Genomic DNA, 21,218 nt, shown 5'->3' with positions numbered 1-21,218 from the left:
TGGAGATATTCACAAGGTCTTGCATTACCTTCCCAGATCTTCCAATGATTCTCCCAATCAGAGCTTTGGGTACCGGAACCACATCTTTCCGCAAACCTCTCCGATCCATAGCCTCCCTGGCTAACTCCAGGCGTCGAGCAGCCTTCACATTACTCTGCCTGACCAGCTGTTTGGCGTGGAGACATTGTAGATGCATCTCTTTCAGGACAGCTACTCGGTTTGATGTATCTTCTCTGGCTGATACTATCACCAACTGCCGAGTCTCAGGTGCCCAGTGCACTTTACACACCTTGACCGCCTCTTTGAAAGCCTCATGTACACCTTCCTCTGCACAGGCGTCTTGCATGTCTTCTGGAACGTCAATCACAGTCTTGAAGGACGTGGTCTTGCTCTCTTCCAGGCCAGGAGGCTCTGGCTTTACCACGGACACTTCCCTCAATACAGTTGACCCGACCGGGTGACTGTCTTCTTCCGTTCGTTGCTCACCAACTTCACAAGATTTTACCTCTTCACGACCCTTTGCCAAGATGGCCGTTCTGTCCTGTTATCACTCGTGCTCACCCGCGGTAAGTCTTCGGCCACCTTCCTCTCCCGCCGAAGATCTCTTACAGTTTCTTTGAGTTCTTCCACCTCTTCCCTAAGGGTCTTGTTCACACTTTGCCAGGTGGACAGGTGACCTCTGAGCTCCAAGACTTCTTTCTCGAGCTCCTCGACCCTGTGCTTGGCAGTTTGTCTCAGGACTCTTTCTCGTTTAACATGTTCATCCACCTCTTCTCTGAGGGCCTTATTCAGTCTTTGCCACGTTACCATGTGACCTTTGAGCTCAGAGACTTCTTTCTCTATCTCCTCTAGTCTGTGCTCCCTGTGTCTCTCAGAGCCACAGTCACCCCCAGAGTTTGAGTCACCCCGACCTGCCGAGCAATCCTTCCAGTTACCCATTAACCGTGCGAACACTCCAGCCGTTTTATCAACCAGGTCAGTGTCAGTCCTGTCACGAGATGTCAGGTCCGTCCGTTGGGCCGACGTACCCCTTTTCCTGGTCACTTCTACCCCTGACCTCTCCATGTCACCGTCTTAGTATCGGTTAGCCCAACCGTAGGAACGTCTCCACCCTCCAGGGATATGTCATCAAACCTGACAAAGTCCCGGCCCCACTCCAAGCCATACACTAAGTCTGGTGGTATACTTCCACCTTGGCACACACTGCCTCCATTCCCCTCAAACATTACTTTGTCTACCGCACAGTTCACCGTGACCCCATGTTTACAGCGAACCTGGACCCTTTTCTCGGTCAGACAAAAAGTGAGAGGAGTTCCTACCAGAGTCACCTGACTCTTTGAGTCCAACCGTCCCGAGATTCTTTCCCGGTGCAGCATCACGGTACACACTTGCGGCCAGTCATCACCTGGAAAGAATATCCCACATTCTGGAAATTACATACATGAACACTGCAGTTTCCCAGACATACCCACTGAGCCAACCAGGGCTGCCCCTTCTTCAAACTCGGCCCCTTTCTGGACCACCACCCCAATTTGGGTCACCGCCCCCTTTTGGGACTCTACCCCCTTTCGGGATCTCCCCATGTATGTTATACCGGTCTTCTCAGACCACAGTTCACACCACACAGTTTATGTCTCTTACGATACCACACAAGTCTTTGTTGGCACCACCACAGCTCCTGCTGTCACCGACCACCGGCACCACCGGCTGCTGTTCACACACTGCGGCTGGTGTCACTGCAGCTCCTGCTGCGCCGTCTTCGTGGACCCACCGATCTACCGGAAGCCGCTTGTCACCTTCGTAACCCCGCCTGTTAGGAGTGGCGGAAGACACTAAATAAAAAATATAAATAAAGTGCCTTCACCACTCGGGGTCCACCGTGCGGTGGATGGAAAAACCGCAGCTAGAAGATGCAGAGCACTATGGCAGTAATGTGCACAGGATTGGATATCACCCAGGTGCAAATTAGCAGTCTCTGTTACGGACACAGAGCTGCAATGGCAGACAATGGAACTGAAAACGCTGAGCCTGTTAACAGTACAGGTACTCAGCGGCACACATGCGGTAACCGGTCACCGGAGTAGTTATAAAAATAACATCACTACATCCGAAAGGACCTACCGTAACTGGACGTGTGCGTGGTGTCGCAACTGCGAACGCTGGGCAAGACTGCAAGTGCAGCGCGGCGTAAACTGTGCCGCAGAGATGGCACCGCTATATTGCAAGCGCGATGCAGGACGCTAGCTGCTGAGGTAGATGGAGCATAGGCGCACTGGCGCTAGCGCTGCTACTGGCTGAACCCAAAACACTCACACAATCGTATTATCAGAGGGAAGGGGTTTCTTAATAAGTCAGTCACCAGTCCAAGCATCCATCAGCAAACATACAGCAACAAGTATGAAAATACTAGTGCATGGCAGAACAGCCATGCGCACTTTTTATAGTGAACGGGACCTTCCGGAAATCTCCAGAGCCCTGGGCTGAACCAATGGAATCAGGAGCAGAACCTGAGCACCTGACTCCTGAACTCCAATGGGAGCTCAACCCATGAGCATGCTCAGAAGAAGGGACGAAGGACTTCGCCTCCGGAGAGAGTTGCTGTAAAGCAATCTCTTCTGCAATCTCCTTTGCATTAAACACAGAGCAGGAGACTGCAGCATGTGAGGGTCTAGATTCCTGCCTAGCAATGGCCGAAATCTGACTCCTAACATTACCCCCCCTCCTAGGGCCCCTCCCTCCCTGAACCCTCCGATCCACCAGCCTGTGCCCGAGAGTGGCACAGACCTCAGACTCGCCAAAAAGCGAACCCGATGTCCTGGATGGTGAAACAGTGAACCGGGACACACGACAGGCATCAGCGGAGGCCAGATCGCCGGATTTGAGGAGGGACACCCGAGAGACAATGGGAGCGGGAGTTTCAGGGACATGCTGCCGTGCGTCGATGGCTGTCGCCACACCCTGTCTGGGTAGGCTATCCCGAGCACAAAAAGTGCATGCCCGAATAAACCTCTTCACATCCCGAGCCCTGTGAGGCCACCAATACGAACCAGCCAGAGACTTCATGGTCTGCATATAGCCACGGTGGCCGTCCGCATTGGACGCGTGTGGCCACGCGAGAATTTTAGGCTGCTGGCGAGGAGGGACAAAAGTCTCGCCGACCGACTCACAGTCAGACCATTGCGGAGCGCTATCTTCCTGGGAAGCAGCGAGTAGGTGGTGACAACCGCACATGGACTCTCGAGCCAGGCGTGTCTCTGATATGGCGCGAGACACCTCCATGGGCTCAGGGGGTAGAACCTCTGGCAGCTCCAGAGGCTCAAAAAATTTGGGAGCCGGAGTACTTCCCCCGTTTGGAGTGAGCACGTTCCATACCATGCTCCGAAAAACGGAGGTCGATATGAGAGGAGATGGAGAGTAACTCCTCCAGAGTGGTAGGGATCTCTCTAGTGGAGAGAGCATCCTTAACGTGCTCCGCTAATCCTCTCCAAAAAACAGGGATCAGTGCCTTGTCAGACCACTCCAACTCGGACACCAGTGTCCGAAAACGGACAGCGTATTGACTAACTGGGAGTGATCCCTGAGACAAGGCGAGCAATTGGAGAGAGGTATCATGGGTGATCCGTGGACCAAGAAAAACTTGCTTGATGGCAGTTAGCAAGTGAGCAGCGGTCCGAATCTCGGGGTCACCGCGCTCCCACAGAGGTGTAGCCCTCTCCAACGCCTTGCCCAACAGCAGGGAAATGATAAAGGCCACCTTGGCCCATTCTGTAGGGAACTGCACAGAGAGCAGCTCCAGGTGTATCGAGCACTGGCTGATGAAACCCCTGCAGGAGGCGACATCCCCACAGTATTTTTCGGGCAACGGGAGGTGGGTAACTGTCGGCGCAAGGGCGGACATGGACATACGCCCTACCGCATCTGTGAGTGCCTGAACAGCGGCATCCGTGGCCTGCACAGCTGCGAGAGCCCTCTCAAGGGTAGCCAAGCGAGCCTTGAGCTGTCGCACGCACTGCAATAGTTGCTGCTGGTCTGCCATCTCTAGCCAGACCCTGGCGCTAGTATTATGTTAGGAGTGGCGGAAGACACTAAATAAAAATATAAATAAAGTGCCTTCGCCACTCGGGGTCCACCGTGCGGTGGATGGAAAAACCACAGCTAGAAAATGCAGAGCACTATGGCGGTAATGTGCACAGGATTGGATATCACCCAGGTGCAAATTAGCAGTCTCTGTTACGGACACAGAGCTGCAATGGCAGACAATGGAACTGAAAACGCTGAGCCTGTTAACAGCACAGGTACTCAGCGGCATACATGCGGTAACCAACCGGTCACCGGAGTAGTTATAAAAATAACGTCACTACATCCGAAAGGACCTACCATAACTGGACGTGTGTGTGGCAATGCAACTGCGAATGCCGGGCACGACTGCAAGTGCAGCGCGGCGTAAACTGTGCTGCAGAGATGGCACCGCTATATCGCAAGCGCGATGCAGGACGCTAGCTGCTGAGGTAGATGGAGCATAGGCGCGCTGGCGCTAGCGCTGCTACTGGCTGAACCCAAACACTCACACAATCATATTATCAGAGGGAAGGGGTTTCTTAATAAGTCAGTCACCAGTCCAAGCATCCATCAGCAAACATACAGCAGCAAATATGAAAATACTAGCGCATTGCCGGACAGCCATGCGCACTTTTTATAGTGGACGGGACCTTCTGGAAATCTCCAGAGCCCTGGGCTGAACCAATGGAATCAGGAGCAGGACCTGAGCACCTGACTCCTGAACTCCAATGGGAGCTCATCCCATGAGCATGCTCAGAAGAAGGGACGAAGTACTTAGCCTCCGGAGAGAGTTGCTGTAAAGCAATCTCTTCTGCAATTTCCTTTGCATTAAACACAGAGCAAGAGACTGCAGGATGTGAGGGTCTAGATTCCTGCCTAGCAATGGCCGAAATCTGACTCCTAACACCGCTGAGTTACCGGAAGCCGCTTGTCACCTTCGTGACCCCACCGAGCCACATCAAGCCGCTTGTCACCTTCTTGACTCCCACTGAGCCACCGCAGGCTGAGTTGAGAAAAGAAGAAAAAAACACACCACACAAACTCACGTATCCGGACTGTGTGCTATTCAGGACGCTCCTGTCTCCACCTGAGACCGTCCAACACACAGGGCGCAATTCAGGGAGCGACCCTCCTCCCAGGGTCTCCCCACACACCGGCCTCACCAAGTCCAGGGGCTCGGCGTGTGCTCTTCAGGACATCTATCTCCGCCAGAGACTGCCCAACACTCGCGCCTCACCAGGTCCAAGGTCACACCACGTGCTCCTGGGATCGACTCTTCTCCCAGGGCTGACCCTCCAGGACCTTTCCTCACTGAACCCTCCAGGTACACTGTCTTCCTCACTGACCCAGGTCAGTACCACACGAACACCTGTCTGATACCTGTGTCAGCCACACGGGTCACCATTTTACTCATTGACCCAGGTCAGTACCACACGAACACCAGTCCGTTTCTCCTGTGTTGCCCACACAGGTCCTCGGGTACCTCTTCTCCGCAGAGGCACCCTAGCGATCACCAGTCTCTTTCTCCTGGGGAAGCGGCCGCACTGGGCTCAATGTTCCGGACAGTGCCTTACTCACTAGGCCGCCCCACGGTTTCCAGAACCACAGCCGGACAGTGGCTTCCCCAACCGTCAGCCTTCCCTCAGTGTTGCCAGCACTGCAACACTTTTTGGAAACCGTTGCCCTTTGCAACCGACTTTGCAGTCCTCTTCCGTTGCTCCCAGCAACAAGGCTACAACATTGCCCATAGCTTCTCCACCAAATGTGAGGTAGCGCTGTCATTCATGGTTGGGGGACACTCGCTTGGCAGCAAATAAATCACATCCGGTACGGGTTTTCCATAAAACCATATCAGTCCGTGAGGTTTATTCACCATCATAAACCACAGCAGCAATATACAACAGCTTAGCGCCCATTATATAGCTTCACATTACAGCATAGCGTCCATTAAACAGGCTATTTAGCCCCAGGGTTATCTCACCCACGTCAGGGTTCCCATATGGCTGTTTCTCCAGGCTGCAGACATCCACTCACTCCTCAGGGACTCTCAGACGCTGGCCGCCATTACACACACAGCCGCTCCACAGGCTGTTAGCCAGGAGATCCTTCTCCTCACAGGACCTTCCAAACTGGACCAATCAGGTCCCAGCATTCACCCCTTGTGACCTACCCTGGCCACCTTATATGGTCTGTAGCCACGCCCACTGGGTCACATGGCTATGACCTCATCACAGGTCCTTCACACACTTACAAAGCCTTTTCCTATAGGTCTTTTCAGACACACCCCTGGGTGGATTTGCAGGTAACCAGAACCCGCCCATCTCTCTAGTTACCTGAAGACTTCTCCCTTACACTTTGAAACAACACCTCAGCAATGATATTGCTGATCACACATACACAAGTCTCCATCTCAAAGCCACCCACTTTGAGATACATAACTATCCTTCAGGATTCTGCCACTCATCTGTTCTCTTGGGATATTCACACAGCGCCCCCTAGTGGACACAGTGGTCATTACACCACAGCCCCAATGTCAACAATTATAAACGTGTATTGAGGGTCGGCCAGAGCCAACAATACAACAGAAAAGTATTGTTTATAATTGAAGAATTGGGAGCCAGAGTTCCGCAGCTTATGCACCCGGATATGTTTGCCATCAAGGGCCCCAATACAATTAGGAAACAGGCATTCCTCCTCAAAGTCCCTTGATATCATCAACCAGTCCTCCATCCTGGGCTGGGGCATGACGAGTTGATGTAGTATTGACCATATTTGACTACATGTCGACCTGACTATGCCAGAAATGGTAGATCTTCCAATGAGAAACTCATGGTGGAGGGAGACATAAGACAGGCCAGTGGACAGGAAGCTGAAGAACAACAGAAATGGAACATTTTAGAATGCTCAAAATAACAAAACACCAGGTATATACATACCAAACTTGTTAGTGATTCATATCTACTAACACACATATATTTGGTCGCACAATCACTACGTGATATTCAGTACATATTACACATAACATTCTGGTGTGTAAGTTTATATATATCTGGAATAAGATGAGGGCATTAAACTTAGTAAAAAAAAACAACATACTTTGGGCAACACATCATGAACATAGAGAATGTGGTTGTGTAGTACATACCGTAATGTGAGTAGAAGTCGCTCCTCTGCAGATATAGCTTTGCGCATCCTTGTGTCCTGAAAGGTTATACCAGGGCGCACTGTCTCCAAGAGTCGATCAAATGTTGCAAGGCTCATGCGACAGTACTGGTAAAATTTTTCCGGATGATCCCGCAGAGAAGAATAGAGGCGGTGAAAATGACCTCTTGTGAGTCATTGCCTCAAAAGTGGATGGACCCACATGCGTCTCCTCCTCCTCGGATCCACAATCACTGGGTATGGCTGGCCAAAGCGGCGAGACAGAACCTAGTTGAAGAGAACACGGTCAGTTGGGGTGAACTGAAGTGTGTATGACATGTTTGCTACCAACCACCAAGACACCAACACAAGCACAGCACCAAAATGGGCAGATTGGAGGTTGCCACCTGATGTTGAGGCAATAAATAGGGTTGGTGCTGATGATTTAAATTATGTGCAGGCCTCAAAACCGCTAAAAATGACCATTTTGCAAGGTTGCGAGAAAAAAACGCTATACGGATCACATACGGATTACTTATGGATGCTTACATGCGCAAAATACGCGGCCATACCCTGACAACGGATGACATACGGAGCACTATTTAGGGACCATTTATGCGTATTACGGCCGTAAAATACAGCCTGTATTTTTCTACGTTGTGTGTGACTCCAGCCAAAGACACACTTTACTTCTCACATTACCAGCACCGTCCCCATCTATTCAGAACCTTAACAAGCTCCTCACCCTGGTAATACCGCAATACTGAGCAGCTGCTGCCATATGTGTTCCTATTACTGCACCTACTGTGCTCCTCTCAGTGTCCCACATAATAATGCCACCACTATGCACCTTACATAATAAAATGCCTCCTTTGTGCCCTCTATATGGTAAAATTGCCCCTAGAAAATATTAATGCCCTGTGGTAGCACCTTAGAAAAGTGTCCACATTTTGCTCCTAGAAAGTAATAATGCCTTGGATGGTCCCAATAATAATGCTTAAGTCCACATTTAACATTAACCCCGTCACGATCTTGGACGTATCCATATGTTCAGGTCGGTAAGTACTTACTGACTTTGGACGTATGGATACGTCCAGGAAATTTGGCGCACAGAGGAGCTTTGCATGATCTCCGCTGAGTGTTCAGTGATTCTCACAGCTGACACCCAGCACTCCCTACCAGGAGCAGTGCCCACATGGCTCACGGCAGTTTAACTCTCTGAATGCTGCGATTGATAACAATCATTTAGAAGGCAGGCAGAGGGAAGGAGCCCCCTTTTCCCTATGATGGAAGCCCCCGCGACATTATCACGGGGGCGTGATCGTTGCCATGGTGACCTGATGTCGTCATGATGACAACCAGGTCACAAGGCTCTAGCAAGTTATAGCAAGTTAGTGAGATCACGCGCAGTGCATAATCTAACTAACTTGTGTCAGTGCATCACTGACAGTTACAAAGCATAGCAATGGGCCTGTATTGCTATGCTTTATAATTGTGATCAGAGTGCTGAAAGTCAAAGTCCCATAGTGGGACTAAATAAAAAAGTAAAAATAAGTTGTAAAAATATATATTTTTAAAAAAATCACATAATAATTATATATATATACATATATATATCGTACCCATAAATAAATATTTTTATGAAAAAAATACACATTTATGATCGCCACTTCCAGAATGTCCCGCCGTATAAAAATGTCACACTAGTTAACCCTTCAGTGAACACCATAAAAAAATAAAAAAACAAGACAAAAAACGATGCTTTATCAACATACCGTCAAACAAAAAGTGGAACAAAACACAATAAGTAAACAAATGTAAATAAAAATGGTATTGGTGAAAACTTCTTCTTGTTCTGCAAAAAACAAGCCAATAAAGCTGACTTATCAATTTTACCACACGTGAAATGGCACAAAAAAAATTCCTGAATTTCATTCTGCATCTCAACAATTGGAATCGAAAGCGATCAAAAAATGTCACGTGCCCAAAAATGGCACCAATAAAAACGTCAACTCGTCCCACAAAAAGCAAACCCTCACATGACTCAGTCGACAAAAATTTTGAAAAATAGTTACCAAAAAAGGCGAATTTTGGTGTGTAACAGCAGCCAAACCTAAAAACATAAAAATATATTTCTGATATCGCTGTAATCGCACCGACCAGAAGAATAAAGTTGTCTAATCACTTATATCGCAAGAGGTATGGCGTAAAAAATAAATAAAACCAATTCTTCACCTGTTGATTTGTTCATTCTGCCTCCCAAAAAACAGAGTAAGGCTTGGCTCACATTTATCCTGTGCTCTGCGCTGAGCACATACACTGCTTACACTATGTAAATCTCTGAAATGTGTGATTCAGAAGCAACTCCCATTGGAAGATTCCTTATAATGAGGCAGATGTAAGCACTGTGGATGAACCAGTGCTGTCTGTCCTTTAGGTGTGCGCAAAAGTGCTGTCGACAACAGTTTTGTGCAGTTCTGAAAATCAGGACACTGCTGAACAGAGGCCAGATGGAGTCCAGAGTAACTATGCTGCCTCATTATAGTGAATGGATCCTTTGGGGGTTTCATCTGAATCACGTCACTAGGAGATTTAGATAGAAACCCGATATAAGTGCTCAGCATAGCGCGCAGGAAAATGTGATCCCAAATGTTATCTAAAATGTTCCTAACAAAAGCTTCAACTTAATACACAAAAAATACCCCACTCAGGTCTGTCATCTGTCAATGGAAATATATTGGCTTCCACATTACTGGTAGTAAAAAGGCTCTGGAAAAAGCTCCTCACCCCCAAAAGAAATTGAGCAAATTCTGCACTCCAAAATCCAAATGCCCCCTCCCTTCTGAGCCCCAGTGTGATTAAACCACATTTAGCATTCACATGTTTAGCATTTTTGCAGCTATGAGAAGCCACCTAATTTACAGATGTGTGTCTCCAGGTGCGTGAGCTGGGCACTACAATGTACTGGTCACTAGTGATGAGCGAGCATGCTTCGACATGCTTGGTGCTTGCCCAAGTATCTCACTGCTAGCCGAGCAACACCGGAAATGGTCCTCGTCCTGCATGTTTAGACTTTTTTAAAATGATTACCTAGAATGGACCCCTAGCAAACTCCTTCCCCTACCCCCACTTTCCAATTTGAACTGCTTTAATGCAAAAGAAAATATGTTAAAAAATGAATGTACTTAGTGCACAAACTGGCCAATTCATTAGAGCCCATCAGCCATGATGAGGCACACCCCATTGATGGGACTCTATAATTATAGGCTTTCAGGAGTTAGGGTCCTATAAAATGAGTGCATCTTGTCGTGCCTGATCGGCTCTCAAGAATTGACCAATTTGTGCGCTAACTACATTCATTTTTTAACATATTTTCCATAGCAGAAATGCACTATCAATTTCATATATTCAATGTTTACATATTATAACATTTGGAGTGCAGTTGTTCTTTTTTTTTTATTACACTGCATGTTGATATAGATGGCTTAGGAGGGTTGATCCTACTGCCTGATGTCATTTAATTCTTTTGGATGCAAATACATTTGCAAAACTTTTTGACTGCATATATTATAAGGTATAATGTTATAGGGGATATCCAGGACTTAGTGCTTAGGCACATTTTTTGTTTTTCACAAACAGGCAAGTATAGTTGCTACCTACCTGCCTGTTGTGCCTGATGTTGTTCTTCGCGGGCACAGAGCGGTCAAAGACCCTCATGCTGGCGATTTAGCTGCTTCTGCTGACATCTCATTGATAGAGCTGCAGCTTCTTTCCCCCCCTGCTATGTTGACAGATCATTACTTCCGATGTCATGCAGATTGACAGTCGACTTCACAGTTAGGCAGTGGGGATCTTGCTGTTAATCAGAATGATGACAGAAGGACTGCCATGTCAGTGGAAAAAAGCCGCTGGTCTGTCAACGTCAGCGCAGGCAGCTGAATCACTGGCAGGAGTGGTGCCAATGAAGAATGGTGCCAGGTACAACAGGCAGGTAGCAACTACCTACTTGGTAGGGCTTAGCCACATTTTTTATTTCTAGAGTCCTGAAAACAGGACTCATCAGTTCTGTACTGAATGGAGTGGAGGTGCGCATGTGCATTCCCTTCTCCATTTATTGTCTATGGGACTGGCGAGTGCTTGGCTACTCTGATAGGCAATAAATGGAGGGAGGCCATGCATACGCACCACCATTTCATTCAGAATGGGGCTGCAGACACCCATTCTTGGAGTTCTAAATGCCTGATCTCAGAATTGCATGTGGTCACAGCGATCAGACTTCCAGCAAACAGCAACATATCCCCTATCCTTTAGATAGGGTAAGAACTTGTTTTTTGGGGGGAATAGCCCTTTAAGCTATTATTCATGCACATATTCTGTTGAGGGCATGTTACTATACTTAGTATAGGTTATTTACCTATTTTTGCTTGATGTGCTTGTTGTTTTTGTTCCCTAAATTTTTGCTTCTTAATCTCATAACATCAGTCATTGTTCTTTGTGTACGTTATCAGCATCTCCTGAATTGTCCTAGTATGTTTACAGCTTATAATCCTTACATGATGCCAAAACCCCAACAAAGAAGAAAAAACCCCTCTGTCATTTCCCATGCAATTCAGTTCCGTTATCTAATGTAGAAGAGCTTGCTATCAGATATGAATATCTTTCTAGTGCTCAGTTTTGTTTGGTTGTATTATCTAAGGTGATTGCTGCAGTCTTTCTATAGTAGCTCATCTCCTGTCTTGAAGGGATGGCCATCCGTTGACAAGAGCATCCAGCAGGCCAGTGTAAAGAGTTGATTATCACTGGGTGTCAAAATAAAAAGAGAAGGAAAGAATAAGGCTGGATGTGAATGAGACACTTCAGTGGCCCATTCATTTAATTTTCACAGAAAGTTAGAAAAGCAGATGCCTCAATGCCTCATTAGGAGAATGTGCTGTGTTTTAGACAGCAACAAATTCGCTTAAAGTAGCCACAATATTATGTTAAGTGTCTGTTCACAATTGGCCTTTTCACTGGGAAACATATGGTGGAGGGTTTGTTTAAAGAAACATAGAATGGGATATAGATGAAAAATAAAGAAAAAAACTTAATGTTGCACAGAAAACGGAATGTGCTGTAAACACATGGTGGAAAGCAAACACTCAAAATCGGTGGAGAGGTTCACCCTCAGAGCTATTACCCTATATAACAGAAAAGTTTCTGCTTAACACTAGTGTCTTTGAAGACAACTAGGCTTAGCTTTGTTGAATTGCTAAGGATGAACGATTGGCTGACCTGCTAAAGGTTAAGTCCTCCAAGTCTGCTCCGAGGTTGCCCAACGAAAATCTGAATGTAACCCTTCAATGCATTGTATTGATACATAAAGTAGGGAGCCATTCACAGTCAATGCATTCTATTTAATGCACCAAGTGGTACTGACAACTGACCAATCATCTTGGCATCTTTCATAGCCATGACCATAGGCAGGCAATTTTACTACTAACAAGTTTGCAAAATATAATCCCCAATTAGGAAAAGCTTCTTCATTGTCTTTCGGGTGTTGAAAATGAGCTTGCATCTTGGACCAGACAGAATGAGAACAACATGGTGGTCATATATATTATTGCTCATTAAGCTGGCCATATACACTCGATAGAAGACATCAAAACATGCAGATGTGATTGGCCTTACTGTTCTTCAATGTAAAAGTTAAATCAACTATATTGGATTTTAATATGCACATACAGCCTTGTCAACTATATTTGTTTGTGATAGTCAGAGATGAGCCTTTAGTGAACACTTGTTTTACCAACATTTATCTATAGCTCTTAAAGCCGTTTATACATTTTAGATGGGTGTTAAAAAATTCCTTGGCCGATAATCATCTTTGCCGTGTCTCCCATACAAAGGAGCGCTCACTTTGTTGAGCACTCCTGTGTTCTCGATGAAAGCAGCCTACAGACATCTCTGCTGGTGGCTTATCCCCACTAGAACAAAGTCAGACATACCCAATCGTGATCTCCCCACTGATCAGTTGGCCAGCACTCCCAAACACATTAAAGTGTTGGCCAAACCAATCGAAGCGTATTAGGTCGATATTAGTTTAATGTGTATGAAGGGGCTTTAGGCCATTTATAGTATTTTATAGTATTTAAAAATATAGCCTTTTTGATAACTAATATAAAGAACCTTTTTAAGTCAGCTGTGGGTACAATATTAGCTCATTTTCCTCTGTCCAAGTCCCATGCACTATTGATACATTTTGTGCTTGCTCGGTAGGGCCTCCCATTATACTCGAATCAATAGAATTGTCATGCTATGACTGTCTTCGGTATGGAAGGGGGGACTAAAACAGTCCCTGGAACTGGGACCCTAACTATCCCTGTCCTGAGGGTGCTCTTGAAGGTATAGAGCCCCGAGTCTCTGACCTTACTATGCTCCTGTTAAGCCCTGATTTGTCCCCTCCCCCAAAACATGAGGCATGGGAAAGAAATGTAATGCAAACAAGACACAAAGACAAAACAGGGATGACAGAAAACCTCTATCACACAAAAGCACTAACCAAAAATAGGGAGGAGGATAGGGACGGGGAGGAATAAACTGAACTGGGAACAGGTACCAAGAGATAAACAAACATGTACAACAGCAAACCATATAACATCTCTACAACAACTCTATTCCAACCACTTAGCTTTAGCACATAGCACAGTGTCATGCCGCCGCTGTATACTCACCCCGCCTCCGCTCCTGCGCCGCAGCCCCCTGCTGTTCGGCAGCCACAGAGGCCCCTACTGACAGGTCCGCGGCCGACGGCATCTCTGCATGCAATGCGCATGTGCCGTGCCCTGACCTGGAAGCACCGCTGGACCAATGGCAGACCAGGCAGGGGTATATCAGGCCACCCTCCTTTGATGGAGGCATCTGATCTTCGTGTTTGTTAGCACACTGGGCCCCTGTTCCATCATACACTCGCTTGTCTCCTGCAGTCCTGCCTTCCGTGTTCCTGCTCCGTCCTGCTGTATGTGCTCCAGTCCCGCAGTCCTACTCCAGTGTTCCTGTCCCATCCTGCCATCTGTACTCCAGTCCTGCAGTCCTACTCCAGTCCTGCCTTCCGTGTTCCTGCTCCAGAATTTTGTAGAGTCCTGTGGGACTTGTTCTCGGTCTAAACCTTGTTCTCGTTCTAGTCGGTTGCTGATGCCCCTGCTGGTGCCCAAGAGGCCATGGACCCATATCTCAATGGATTTTATTTCTGATCTTCCTGTCTCTCAGAGAATGACTGTTATCTAGGTGATTTGTGATAGATTTTCGAAGATGGTCCATCTTGTACCACTCCCAAAGTTGCCATCTTCCGCTGAGTTGGTGCCCTTGTTTTTACAACAGGTGGTTCGGTTACATGGGATTTCTGAGAACATTGTGTCCGACAGAGGAGTCCAGTTTGTTTCCAGATTTTGGAAAGCCTTTTGTTCCATTCTGGGAATTCAGTTATCCTTCTGCTCCCCATTTCATCCCCAGACCAATGGACAGACTGAGAGAACAAACCAGACCTTGGAGTCTTATTTAAGATGTTTTATATCTGCTGACCAGGATGATTGGGTCTCATTATTGCCCTTGGCCGAATTTGCGCTGAATAATAGAGCTAGTTCTGCCACTTTGATGTCACCCTTTTTTTTGCAACTTTGGGTTTCATCCTCGATTCTCTTCAGGGCAAGTGGAATCTTCGTCCTGCCCAGGTGTGGACACTGTGGTTGAGAGAATGCAGCAGATATGGGACCTAGTGGTGGATAAGTTGTCACTCTCTCAGGAAAAGGCCCAGCGATTTTCCAACTGGCATAGGACCATTGGTCCCCAGTTTAAAGTGGGTGATGCTGCTAGTTGTGTGGTTAGGATCAGGGATCTGCAATCTGCATAGTTACCAACCTCTCTGGTTTCTCTGGGGCTTAGCTTGTTTAGGTTTTTCCTCCACGGTGACCCATTCATAACAGAGCCGGGTACAGACCTTGAGAGTGGAGCTGTACGTGTTCTGCCAACTCCAAGGATTGCAGGAATCCAGTCTGTACACATTGACTCCTCCTCATACTCCAGTTCCTCTGAATCAGCGCTGCAGGAGCCGTCACAGTCTGCCTCCACATGGACCCGTGAACGCTTACCTGTTACAACCGATATGAGCACAGCCGTGTCCAAACGTCAACAGGCCGTATTGAAATTAATTTCTTTGGGGAATCGAAGCCACACAGTGCAGGAGCTCTGGAATGCCATCAAGCAGGAGAGCGACGTGTGGTTTGTGCCAGTGAATCTCCAGCCAGGCATGGTAGTGTGTGACAATGGCCGAAATCTGGTGGCAGCTCTGGGCCTAGGCAACCTCACTCACATCCCATGTATGGCATATGTGCTCAACTTGGTCGTGCAAAGTTTTTTGAGGGACTATCCGGATCTTGATGCACTGCTGCACAAGGTCCGCATAGAGTGCGCTGACTTGCGGCGTTCCAGCATGGCAAGATCGCGCATTGCAGCTCTGCAGCGCCGATTCCGCCTTCTGGAACATCGCATCATATGTGACCTACCCACCAGGTGGAATTCAACGTTACTTATGTTGGAGAGGTTGTGTGAGCAGCAGGCAGCAGTAATGGAGTACCAGCTGCATCAGGCGCAAACAAGTCGCACTGTGCGCCGTTCACACTTCACCACCACTGAGTGAAGGACATCTGCCACGTTTTGCGTGCCTTTAATGATTCCACGTGGATGGCGAGTGCAGATGATGCACTAGTCAGCATGACTATCCCCCTTATCTGCTGCTTGAAAAAGCACTGCAAGCTCTAAGGGAGGAGGTTGTGGAAGAGGTGGAGAAGGAGGAGTCACAAATGCCATCTGCTTCTGGACAGTCTGCGCAACGTGGTTACTCACAAAGGCCTAGCCAGGAGACACTTTGTGAGGAGGATGAGGAGGAGTCAATGGAGGAGGAAGACACCTGTCCAGAGGAGGGAGGTACACAATGCTCTTGTAGTCAGTATGTAGAGCGAGGGTGGCGTGATGCAGAGCAGGCAGAGATGATGCCTCAAGCAGGGGACAGCGTTTCTTGGCCAGTTGACAGTCTGCAGCACATGGTTGATTTCATGCTGCAGTGCCTGAGAAATGACCGCCGCATCGCCCACATTCTCAACACGGCTGATTATTGGGTGTACACCCTCCTAGATCCTCGCTACCGGGACAACTTACAAAGCCTCATAACACCGTTGAACCGGGAGTGTAAAATGCGGGAGTACCAAGACACACTGGTGCATTCCATCATGTTCTCTTAGCCAGTATGCATTGGAGGTGCTGGCTTGCCCTGCTGCTAGTGTATTATCGGAACGTGTCTTTAGTGCCGCAGGTGGTGTACTAACAGACCGTCGCATGCGACTATCCTCCAATAACGATGACTGGCTTACTTTTCTGAAAATAAACAAGGTGTTATGAACGGGTAGCCGAGGAGGAAATAGAAAACAATACAAGCTAAGTCTCAGAAAACCAAAGAGGTTGGTAACTATGCAGACTGCAGACCCCTGATCCTAACAACTAGCAGCAGTCGTGGAGCGTTCCTACGGTGGTCCTAGACGCCTCGACACAACCGTAGAACTAAATAAGCCTAAAGCAGGAAAAGAGGAAAACTAACTGCCCCAGAGCAGACCCCAAAGGAGAGACAGCCCCCCACATGTATTGACGGTGAAAAAAGATGAAAACACAAACAAAAGCAGGAAAATAGGCTGAGCAAACGATGGGGCCCGACTAACTAGAAAGGACAGGAAAGGAAAGACACTGTCTGCAGTCTGCCAAAAAACCCTACAAAATGTCCAACACAACTGATAGCAAAATTAACCCTGAAGTCACTAGACTTCTCCCACTATATCAGCACTCTGAAATATTCTGAGACAGAGCAAAAAGAGGCCAATCTAATAAGGGACAAAAAAAAGGCAATTTGGCAAATAAGATTGGAAATTCAGCACAGCCCAGCCGGGCTGGCTGACCACACAAAAAAACTGAAAAGACCAACAAGAGCAAGTGTGAACATTAGCAAAAAACAAACTTATCTTGGGAAGATGGGAACAGAGCTGAGTCCTAGACCTGAGAAGACTGAATCACCAGCACCTGGATAGGGCGCCGGCTGTCTTATATCCAGTCTGATACTCCTGAGATCCAATCATTATCTTCCTCCCCAGGTGGCAGATCACTACCACTTAAACCAACCTCACTACCTCCCGTCACCAGAGGGAGAACGGAAGGGGAACTCTCAACTGGTGGAGCAGAAAATGAGCTCATAACACAAGGCCTGGATCTCGCAGGAATTTGCCAGTCCTCTTCCAGATTAAATAATTGGTTGGCAACAGTATCCAGGTCTCCTGTTGTGTTCATGTTTCTACCACCTGTTTCTCCTGTAATCCCTGGGCTCCAGCACTGCCGGTTGCTGCTCAGAAGTGCTGTCTGCACAGTCAACACTTGCTCCTGTGTTATTGGGGTTCAGTAACTTCAGCTGATCCCCTGCTGTGTGTCCGGCAATTTCTCCTGCTCTGACCACACTCACACTACTACAGATATTAAACTTGCTCCAATTAGGCCTCTGGCTACACTCTGTTTCTCCTATAATCCCTGGGCTCCAATACCGCCAGTTGCTGCTCAGAAGTGCCGTCTGCACAGTCAACACATGCTACAGTGTTATTGGGGTTCAGTAACGTCAGCTGATCCCCTGCTGTGTGTCCGGCAATTTCGCCTGCTCTGTCCACATTCACACTACTACAGATTTTAAACTTGCTCCAATTACGCCTCTGCCTCCACTCTGTTTCTAGTATTTACCCTGGGATCCAACACCACCAGTTGCTGCTCAGAAGTGTCTTTGGCACGGGTACTCCCTCCTGCCCAGCCTGGTTCCAGCACGCCAGCTGTTTCCAGGTAGTGTCAACGTCACTTTGCCTCCAATACGTTGTCCTGTCGTGTTGCAGTCGGGTTAGCCGACTCTATGGTGCCTGCAGTTTAGTTGCTTCCTATGTGGGCTGCGGGATCTGGCAATGAAGGCTGGTTCCGTAGTGCCAATAGGACAATCTCCCCCTGTAGGACTGTGGGTTTCGTTAACTCCGGCCGGCTCGCGGCCTTGCAACTTTTTTTTTCGTGTGTACCTTCTGCTGCCTATCTGAGTTCCAGTACCGTTAGCTGGTTCTTTGGAAGTCAATCTTGAATATGTCCCCCTGGGTTCCAGTAACGTCAATTGGTTCCAGGCAGAGCCTTTGGCATAGGTGCCTCCTTCTCAGTATCCGAGTTCCACCATCGTCTGCTGGTCCTTGGTAGTGCTTTCTGGCACAGGTACTTCCTGCTTAGTAACCGGGTTCCAGTACCATCAGCTGGTCCTCTGTAGTTCCATTGGCTCTTGTACCTTCGGCTACCCATCCAGGTTCCAGTACCATCAGCTGGTTCTCAGCAGTTCCTCAGCCTTCTTGTACCTTCTGCTACATTTCCAAGTTCAAGCTTTTTGAAATAGTTTTTGGTAATCACTCTGGATCTCCCTGACGACGACCCTGAAGACCACCCCGAAGAAGACGACGACCCCGAAGACGACGACCCTGAAGACCACCCCGAAGAAGACCAAGAAGATGACCCTGAAGAAGATGACCAAGAGGATAAAGAACAAGAGGACAACCACCAAGATACAGAAGAACAAGAGACAGAAGACCAAGTAGCAGAAGAACAAGAAGCTGCAGAACAAAAAGCAGAAGAACATTAAGCATAAGACTAAAAATCAGAGCAAAAGATATTATCTAAACTATAAGCAAAAGAATACTAAGCAGTGTATGGGGGTGAGTCCGTTCCTCCTCGTGGTGCCCCTGGAAAATACCTGCTGCTGCAGGCAAAACTGAACGCGGACAAATCCTGTTGTAAATCTTTTGTGACAGGCAGAACGGAAGGTGTAATCTTCAAACTTTTATAGATAACAACTACAGGAATGCCTGTCACAAATAAGAATATGATGAAGAAGAATATGAAGAAGATGAAGAAGTAGAATATGAAGAAGAACAATAGTTAAATAAGAAGAATATGAAGAATGTAAAAAAAAGAATAATAGGAAGAAGGTGAAGAAGAAGAAGATGAATAAGGTGAAGAAGGAGTTGATGAAAAAGATGCTGCTGCTGAGGATGATGAAAGATAAAGTGTGGGAGAAGTAAAAAAGAAGGTGAAGATCATGGAAGCAGTGAAACATAAATATCTGACAAAATATAAAATAGCTTAACATAGTCAATATCTTTGTAACTCCGAACGTCTTAAAAAAATAATAATTCCTGCTATTCCATTTGATTTGGCTAAACCTCTATGCCTTTAATGTCTCCTCCACCTCCCCCAATACATTCTACGTTATTCTTAGTTGTTTTCCTTCATGTAGAATTAACCTACAGTTGTGGCCAAAAGTATTGACACCCCTGCAATTCTGTCAGATAATACTCAGTTTCTTCCTGAAAATGATTGCAAACACAAATTCTTTGGTATTATTATCTTCATTTAATTTGTCTTAAATGAAAAAACGCAAAAAGAATTGTCCTAAAGCCAAACTGGATATAATTCCACACCAAACATAAAAAAGAGGGTGGACAAAAGTATTGGCACTGTTCGCAAAATCATGTGATGCTTCTCTAATTTGTGTAATTAACAGCACCTGTAACTTACCTGTGGCACCTAACAGGTGTTGGCAATAACTAAATCACACTTGCAGCCTGTTGACATGGATTAAAGTTGACTCAACCTCTGTCCTGAGTCCTTGTGTGTACCACATTGAGCATGGAGAAAAGAAAGAAGACCAAAGAACTGTCTGAGGACTTGAGAAACCAAATTGTGAGGAAGCATGAGCAATCTCAAGGCTACAAGTCCATCTCCAAAGACCTGAATGTTCCTGTGTCTACCATGCGCAGTGTCATCAAAAAGTTTAAAGCCCATGGCACTGTGGCTAACCTCCCTAGATGTGGACGGAAAAGAAAAATTGACAAGAGATTTCAACGCAAGATTGTGCAGATGTTGGATAAAGAACCTTGACTAACATCCAGACAAGTTCAAGCTGCCCTGCAGTCCAAGGGTACAACAGTGTCAACCCGTACTATCCGTCGGCATCTGAATGAAAAGTGACTGTATGGTAGGAGACCCAGGAAGACCCCACTTCTTACCCCGAGACATAAAAAAGCCAGGCTGGAGTTTGCCAAAACTTACCTGAAAAAGCCTAAAACGTTTTGGAAGAATGTTCTCTGGTCAGATGAGACAAAAGTAGAGCTTTTTGGGCAAAGGCATCAACATAGAGTTTACAGGAGAAAAAAAAGAGGCATTCAAAGAAAAGAACACGGCCCCTACAGTCAAACATGGCAGAGGTTCCCTGATGTTTTGGGGTTGCTTTGCTGCCTCTGGCACTGGACTGCTTGACCGTGTGCATGGCATTATGAAGTCTGAAGACTACCAACAAATTTTGCAGCATAATGTAGGGCCCGTAGGGCCCAGTGTGAGAAAGCTGGGTCTCCCTCAGAGGTCATGGGTCTTCCAGCAGGACAATGACCCAAAACACACTTCAAAAAGCACTAGAAAATGGTTTGAGAGAAAGCACTGGAGACTTCTAAGGTGGCCAGCAATGAGTCCAGACCTGAATCCCATAGAACACCTGTGGAGAGATCTAAAAATGGCCGTTTGGAGAAGGCACCCTTCAAATATCAGAGACCTGGGGCAGTTTGCCAAAGAAGATTGGTCTAAAATTCCAGCAGAGCATTGTAAGAAACTCATTGATGGTTACCGGAAACGGTTGGTCGCAGTTATTTTGGCTAAAGGTTGTGCAACCAAGTATTAGGCTGAGGGTGCCAATACTTTTGTCTGGCCCATTTTTGGAGTTTTGTGTGAAATGATCAATGTTTTTCTTTTTGCTTCATTCTCTTTTGTGTTTTTTTCATTTAAGACAAATTAAATGAAGATAATACCAAAGAATTTGTGTCTGCAATCATTTTCAGGAAGAAACTGAGTATTATCTGACAGAATTGCAGGGGTGTCAATACTTT

Source organism: Dendrobates tinctorius, unplaced genomic scaffold, assembly GCF_039654945.1.
Source record: "Dendrobates tinctorius isolate UK_male_01 unplaced genomic scaffold, ASM3965494v1 ptg000292l, whole genome shotgun sequence".
Lineage (NCBI taxonomy): Eukaryota > Metazoa > Chordata > Amphibia > Anura > Dendrobatidae > Dendrobates > Dendrobates tinctorius.
This window is presented reverse-complemented; position numbering follows the sequence as displayed.